The sequence below is a fragment of the Lygodium microphyllum genome, chromosome 11 (genome assembly GCF_053477565.2).
Source record: "Lygodium microphyllum isolate KBCC chromosome 11, Lygodium_microphyllum_v1.1.10, whole genome shotgun sequence".
Classification (NCBI taxonomy): Eukaryota; Viridiplantae; Streptophyta; class Polypodiopsida; order Schizaeales; family Lygodiaceae; genus Lygodium; species Lygodium microphyllum.
The window spans coordinates 123,316,687-123,324,986 of record NC_141145.1 but is presented as its reverse complement, the minus strand read 5'-3'; the positions used below and the strand labels follow the sequence as shown (position 1 = coordinate 123,324,986).

Genomic DNA, 8,300 nt, shown 5'->3' with positions numbered 1-8,300 from the left:
TTGATGATTAGAATGCATCGGTTCAACACATCTATAGCATAACCCTTGAGCATGCAACTCTCTTATTTGATCACTGGTTAATTGCCTAGATTTATGAGTTTTAGTCCTAATGTTGCTCGTATCATCACTATATAGATCAACAATAGAATAATCATACTATTGTCCATGGTACTCATGAGAAGCATATGGTTGAGAAGTACATGAATGTTGCTGATGGTCATATTGCTATCCATATAGGTATTGGTGTCCATGAGAGAGTGATTGGCTATACTCATTTCTATACATATTTAGCAATGATTGCAATAAGTTTTGCTGAATTACTGCATCAGACATGACAATCGATACAACCAGCATATACTTATCATATACATGTGCTAAACCATCCTGCAAAATAGCATTACCATAAAGATTGATGAGAGCTTCCAAGATGCATGGTTGTACCAACAACTGATCCATATGAGATGTCAAATGTTTGACAAGTGCTCCTTCTATCCGGATGGCATCTATCACTTCAGTTGCCATATGGTTGCATCAAAATGCATAAATTCATATGCCAACACGTCAATCATGTCAAGCATGTGAGCAACTAACTTGTTGAATTCCAATGCTCTTATGATGCTGATAATATTGTTACTAGATGCCATTTGCCTCCTATAAGATGCTTCAGAGTCAATATTTCCTTGTGCTACATGAGAGGGTTCAAAAACCATGTAAGCAATACCCTTGCTGAAGCATCTCTTGCATCATAATCCACTGATGTTGATGAAGTTGCATTCCCATCTGTGCTGAAGCTCTGCTCATGGGGCTATAGATTTTGGCATTCTAGGAAACTATATAGAGGGCATTAGAAATCTACTTGTAATCTACCTACATAGAAATTGAGATTTTAATCTGATCTGACCACTTTCATATTAGGATTAGTGCTCCCAAACGTGAATTAATAGAACAACTCATAGCATTGTAAGTTTCCAATTGTGGTTGTTAACATGTGACCAAGAAGACAATGGTGCTTCCAGTCAGTTAGATAATGACAATGCCTTTCATCAAAATGTGTCACTGTAGACAACTCAAATAAGGGTATGCAAATCTATAGACAACTCAGAACCCTCCTAAATTTGCAAATCTATAGACAACTCAAAACCCTCATGAAATTAGTGTCGGATAGAGCCCCTTGGAAAAGCAACAAATGGTATAGTAGTCAGATCTCTTTGGAATCCAAAGTTGCATATGCTCGCTATTGCAAAAATGTTTATAGGAGTTGGACCGAATAGCTCAAGTAGTATGTCGAGAGACAAAAATGCTATTGCAATGTTTTTCCAAACTTGAAAGCATATGTTAGAGAGTCCACTCAGCTCTTCTTCTGAAATATCCAACTTGCTTCCAACATCTGGGGTAAATGATTTGCAATGCTTGGAAAGCTTAGTATAACTGTCCTTATGACATCAACAGCTCCAAGTGCACAAAGTATAGGAAAGACATCTCTTCATTTTATTGATGTAAAGTGTGTTACATCTCCCATTATTCTGAGTTGTTGATGTAAGACTTCTAATGCCTTTAGATGCCTAGGTTAGATGGTGATTGGCTCAACACTTGTTGTTTCCACCAGAGAGATGAAACATGTTGATCAGAATCCTACTGGTTCAGCGGAGACTATAGACCACTAAAGAGTAGTCAAACTATACTAAAAAATACAACTTCAGATCAACTAGGTTACATGGAATCAATAATAAATGGTGAACTAAGTTTTGATGAGGTCATTCAAGATGTGATGTTCATGATTTTAGCTTTCACAAAGAAGGGAATGAATTTGAAGAAGCTCAGCCTGCCAGAGTCTTGTTCTTTATCTTTGTGATCATCACCAACAAATTAATCATCATTATCATCTCTATCATCTAGAGTAGCAGTAGTAACCAGACATCATTATAATCATCTTCATGATCATCATCATCATTAATTGATTGCACTTGATATGGACAACTTGTTGGCTATTTCCTTGATTTTCCATACTATCTAGATTGTGCCCAGATTGCACCATTCCCACATGTTGCTTTTGTCCATGCCAGCATGCCATCTAGTATCCATGCAATCAGCCTTGAAATGTTATCATCATCTTCATCATCAAAATTAGCATCATTCTCTGTCTTTACAGGTGCAATCTCTTGCTTAGGCAGATTTTCTACTTGATCAATGTCATTTAGTAGTGTGGCTGATCAGATTGAGCCAAGGCCATGGAGTCTATAAACACAATGTATGGCAAGAAGGTTTCCATTCGTCGCAAGATCAAGGCTATAGGAATTCCTTACACATGCATCTTTAGCGATGCCTTTGCAAGGTATACTCTTAGCAACTTGGTGCATAGCAGTCACAAACTTGCCACAAACTTGTTGCTACTCTATCACTAGAGCAAGCTTTGGGGCTCACCTCTTGCTCATAGAAATCTGCCTGTATGTGATCCAAACTAGGCTATCTCTACGTGTCCTTGAATTGTGTTACCCTCCTATAGATCACTATCCACTCTGAGGCTCATAACTTTTGGCATTTGGTACCAAGTACAGGTACTACTGGCTCAGGAGATAATGCTAGTATTACTTCATAAACTTTTGCCACACATTCTTCTATTCTCTTCCAAACTCTATATATTCTATTCAGTTTTTTTTTTTTTTGCATATTCTGTTCTTTGTTTGCTTTGTGCAAAGTCCCTTGAGCCATTTTTTTTTTTCTTAACTCTTTCCACTTCTAATGATTGTCTATCTCACTTAAACAAGCTGAAGAACGTGTGAAAAGGTAGAGGATTTGGACCAAGAATAGTAGTATCTGAGTAGCGTGAGATCCCAATCTCTGATGCAACTTAGATAAATATGGAAGTACAACTATCTTCGGAGGAGGTTGCTGTAATTTTAGCAGGTACTCTTGATGGTGTACCTCATTAAAAAAGTGACAGGTCCTAGAAAGTTACTAGAGAAACTAAAATTTGCAGAAAATGTCGAGGAAGAAGGCCTGCGAACATGTTCCTACCATGCATTTTGTGAAGAAGCTGAAGAAGAAAGCTGATCTAGTCAAGATATTTGCTGAGAAAGTCTTGATCACAAGGAATCGGAGTCGCGCTGGGCTTTTGTTGAAGTGAAAGCTTATCATTTGATGCAATCACGTGGTCAAGATACTAAGGCCTAGAAAATCCAAGCTTTCAAAATGGCCAGCACACTTAGATTTGTTATCGCAACTAGCATTCTCCATAGATGACACTTTTTTTATGCTTGGATCTTTGAGGAGAGACGTCTTCTATGGCAGACTGCTCTTTCTATATTGGTTCCTATTGTTACTTTGGCTTGCTGCTTGTTTCCAGTTTTTCCTCATTGGTGCAAGTTGGTCGTGCTTTATCTATGCCTAGCATTTCTTTCACAATCTGTAGAATGGTGCAGGTGAAGTGAACAAAAATGAAGCCACTGATGTTCAATCAACTGAAGGAGATGATTTGAGCAATGAGGATGGTTTGTCCAATGACAAGTAACTCTCTTTTCAATAACAGGGCAAGAAAATGGAAAGCAACCTGAAAATGCAGGCAGTTGGATCAAATAAGGCTAGACCAAAGATAAAGAGCCCTCCATGCCCTTCACAGCCTAAGAACCTTGCTGAAAGGCTACAATCAAAGCTCATAGCGGCAAAACAAAAAAGGTTAGAACCGATGGCATAAAAGCAAACCCGATTGGCAAGGTCACAAGAACTAAGAGCAATAGCAAGGACAAAAGTGCAACTTTGTGCAGAAAGGGAGCATGTGGAATTAGAGTCAAGGGTGGAATCTTGTGTGCATCAAGCCCATAACCTAGTTGTCCAAGTTGTTGGTTCTTCCTGCAAGTTTGGATGCCATGTCAAGAATGGGGTTGCACAGAAATGCCTATTTCCTCAAGCTTCTATGACATCATTTCAGCACAATTGCTCCAGATGCACAAGACATGATCTTGGGTGCACGGCCTCCAAAGTTGGTTGAGGCAGTTGCAGCTACCATAGCTGAGGAAGAACTGCCTAAGATCCAAAGAAGTGGGAGTTGATTCCTCTATAGAAGCTCTCTTGAAAGCTTGAGAAAGGAGGAGAAGCTCAACTTTCCCAAAAGTTAAAACTTAATTGCCCCCTCCAGCTTTTAAAAAGTCTTCAATGTTGCTTGTCTTCTTCTTGGAAATGTCCATTGGTCACTCCAATGCTACCTGGCATGTTTGTACCTGTGTACCTAAAGTACTTGGATTTGTGTGACTGAAAAGGGAAAACTAAACAAAATATGACCAACTAGATCAAGAACCTGAGAAGCTCTGATACCAATTGTCAAGGAGAGGACTGGGGAGAGAGAAAGAGGAGAGAGAATATTACAAAAGAGAGAGAAGCAGAAGTATTTCCCAATGGTTTTCAATGCTTTGTACTTGATTCTCAACCCTCTAGTTGTACTTCGTGAATCCTTGAAGATTAGGCCAATTTATTTTAGTCCATGTAGAGTACCCTACCCCTTTCCACCACTTGGCAATTTGTAATAAGTCCTATTTTTGTTTTTGAGGACAAATACATCCGAGTGGGGATGGAATGTAAAGAACTGAATTAGGGGCATATAAGAGGGGAAAGGACATATGTACAAGTGGAAGTTTTTTGCACAATAATACATCTTTGTCCTTCCTCTCTCTCTAGCTTCTCCTATCCTTTCATGGCTTCCAGCCATATCACTTTCTCTTTCATGTATTTCTCTCTCCTCATCACCCTCTTTCTCTCTCTTTTGCTTCTCTTATTCTCTCTCTTCTACAGTATTCTCTCTCCTCTTTCTCTCTCCCCAATCCTCTCCTTGACACATGGGCACTTGTAGCTAGGCTAGGCATTGTTTCTTCAATGCATTCATCTTGTTATGTCTTTCATCGATTGTGTGATTGCATGGCATGAGTTCTGGCTTTGCACTTTCTTTCAAAACATATAATATTGATCATGGAGTTCATTTTCAAAGCATGTCTTCAACTAGGACATATTGCATGGTATCAAAGCAGGTACATATGGAAAAATGGCTCTTTATTGAAAAAATGAGACTTGGAAATTACTATTCTAGTCAATTTCGTATATTCAACAATTGCTCATTTGGTGTCACGTGCCTATGAGATCTTAACTTCTACAAAGGATCACATATATAATGATGCTCCATGGATCATAGCCAAAGCTAAGGATATCTCCAATATTTTTGAAAATTAATGCAATAGTAGGTTCTTACGGTTTGATATTTTGGAAGTTGCAAACAAATGAGAAGCATGTTGATATTCCTCATATCTCCATGGGAAACCTTGTGCATGAAGAGCTCTCTCAAGCCACAGCTCTTGGAAATAGGCTCAAGAAGCTCATGAATGAAGAAAAATTGCTTCCAAATGACGTGATATTGAAATTGCTAGCTAGAACACTCAAGAAATGGGTTTCCATGGGTGAGTCTAGTTTTATTTGAGATGGTTTCCTTGAACTCAAAGTCAAGTTGAAACTTTAGAGAAAGTGGTAGTCACAGATCTGGTTGTCAATCTATGCTTACAAGAAGATATTTTGATCACAAAATGCTTAGGAAGATGGATTTGTAGTGGCTGTGGGACTTCTCACAACATTGCAAAGACTAATGTGGAAAGCGAAGCTAGAAAATCAAGAATTTTTTATGCCACCATTGTTATCATATCTAGTGTGTGCCACAAAATTAATAGTTCATGTAGATGATACAATGGAGGTAGTAAAAGCTAGATTGTGATTTTATGTAGAAGAGAGAAAACCTATGGAAGAATTCTATTCTGCATAAGATAAGTTATTGAACTTTAATGTGATTAGAGGTATACTAGAAACCTGACCCAAATTCCTAGATGTTCTCAAAGAACATTCTCTAGAGCAATTACAATTAGTTGTTGTTTAGAATTCTGCTCAAAGTTTATTTTTCTTTTGACAAATTTGTGGGTTGTGTGATTTCTTGGAGGGTATCAGAGTCCTAGAATATTGAGAAGGTCAGAGATGTCCCACGGGACCTAAACGTAGGACTTGGTACTACTAAACCTAAGAACATCAAGGATGAACATCCAAATATGAAGCACACTAGGGCTGAGAAATACTCTTCAATTGATGAAGTGGTGCCACATGCCATTGAGATCGAGGGGGATCCGAATACTATTGATACCAAAAGTGGGGAGGGGGCTAATAATGGGTCAAGGGGGGTGGCAGGGGGGCTAAGAATAAGGCGAAAGATGCTAAGGAGGGTGTGGTTCCTAACAATTTCCAATCGTAGAAAGCTGGTGGACGAGGCTATAGGGTCAAAGGTCTGTGATGAGACTATTGAGGGAGCAAGTACAAACATAGAGAACAATTAAGATTGCAATTGATAGCCTACACGGTAATCTTGGAGGAGTTGCCAAGGTAGATGCTAATCCAAAGATGACTAGTGGAGCAACAAAATCTCCAAGAAATTACACCTTATTGGAGCTCTATTTTGAGGTAGGAAGAAGTGCCCTCATGCTTGTTGTAACAAGTCCCATACTTGCAAACTATAGCTAGTGTAGCAACATTGTTGATGTAATGCACATGGGTTTTTTTAATCTCTTTCTCTCACCTTCTCTTTTAAAACTTAGACATTGCTCCCTATTCTCCTTGTGCACTCTTCTTGATCCTAGAATAGACATTGGATTTCAAAATGTAGTACCAAATTTATGTTGGGTTCTATAACAGATGGCTATTGTCTAATACTAGGATGGAACATTGTGATAACCACTTTTGGCACTGTGTGGTTCTCACCCTCACTACCCACGAGGGTCACCACCAAGCGATAAGAGGGAACTGCACCACTAAGGTGGAGCTCTCTTGCTTGGTGGTAACCCATGTGGGATTCACACCACACACAGGACACCAAGTGGCAACAAGTCACAACACCCTTGGGAAGCACCTTCCTAGCTTGGTGGTGACCCATTCAAAGCCCTTCGCACACGATGGTTACCTCCTCAACAAAATTCTCCAAGATACCATAATCAGTATTGACATTTTAAAAGCTCATAGATCACTGCATAGCACCACCCACAACATCATATTACACTTTGCACTTGTGGTTCTCACCTCGCCACTCACAAGGGTTACCACCAAGCTATATAAGGGAACTTCAATGTTGTGATGGGACTCTTTCACTTGGTGGTGATCCATGGAGTGTTCACAACACATAAAGGTCACTACCAAAAAGTGATAACGAGCCATATCAACACAATGGTCACCTCCTCCATATAATTCCCCAAGATACCATAATCAACATTGACATTTTTAAAAGCTCAAAGATCACCACATATCACCACCCACAATATCGTATCATACTTGGCACCTCTTGTTCTTATGCTTGCCATCTACAAGAGTCACCACCAAGCCATACGAGGGAACTCCACTATTGTGATGGGGCTCTCTTACTTGGTGGTAGCCCATGTAGGGTTTATAGCATATGAAGGTCACCATCAAGCAATAACAAGCCATATCAACATGATTGTCACCTCCTCAACATAATTCCCCAAGATACCATAATCAATATTGATATTTTTAAAAGCATGAAGATCACCACCTATCACTACCAATAGCATTGTATCACCTCATAATCACAATGCAATCACCACTAATATTCAAAAGCCCTAAGATCACCACATATTACAACCTACAACATCATTACATCACCTTGTAATCATTCAAAAGGGCCTTACTATTGACAAATTTCTTCAAAAATAAGCACATAATGAGGTACCATACAATGTGGCAACCTAGTTTGGTGATCAACAAGACCTAGTGCAATAATTTTTCTTGCTTATAACATTTCAATAAACTTAGGGATTCCCTCTAGGTCTTGGCCCATAAGGCTCTCCAAGAATCTCTTTGATCAAACAACACTACACCTTGTAATCTATTTGCATCCATAGAGGCTAAGTCACCAATGCAAATAGCAAGGATGTAATTAGATACTTTGCCTTTTTGACCCGTGTGCTAGGTGAAGGAGCCTGAATGATATTGAAAATTTGATATAAGAAATAAGATCACCATGTAGTATTAGGATGCTTCTACACATTGGGGTTGTATTGCAATATGTACAGGACATTACATGCCAATTGGAACAATTCATACATTTAGTCTTTCAAATTGATATGAGTAGCCTTCCATCTAAATGAATAAATTTTTCACCAGTCGAGTCAAGTCATCTTTGACATCATACATCAGACGTTGCCTACAATATGCCAATGGGCAAGGATCATTGATCCATGCTTGAAGCCAAGGCTCAATAGTATCCATCAGATATG

At 39.0% G+C, this 8,300-nt stretch overlaps 1 pseudogene; it reads left to right on the top strand.

Annotated features, from left to right (window-relative positions):
- Positions 1–2,980: 2,980 nt before the first annotated feature.
- On the top strand, positions 2,981–5,746 carry LOC148029324 (putative adenylate kinase 6, chloroplastic; annotated as a pseudogene).
- The last annotated feature ends 2,554 nt before the right edge of the window (positions 5,747–8,300 follow it).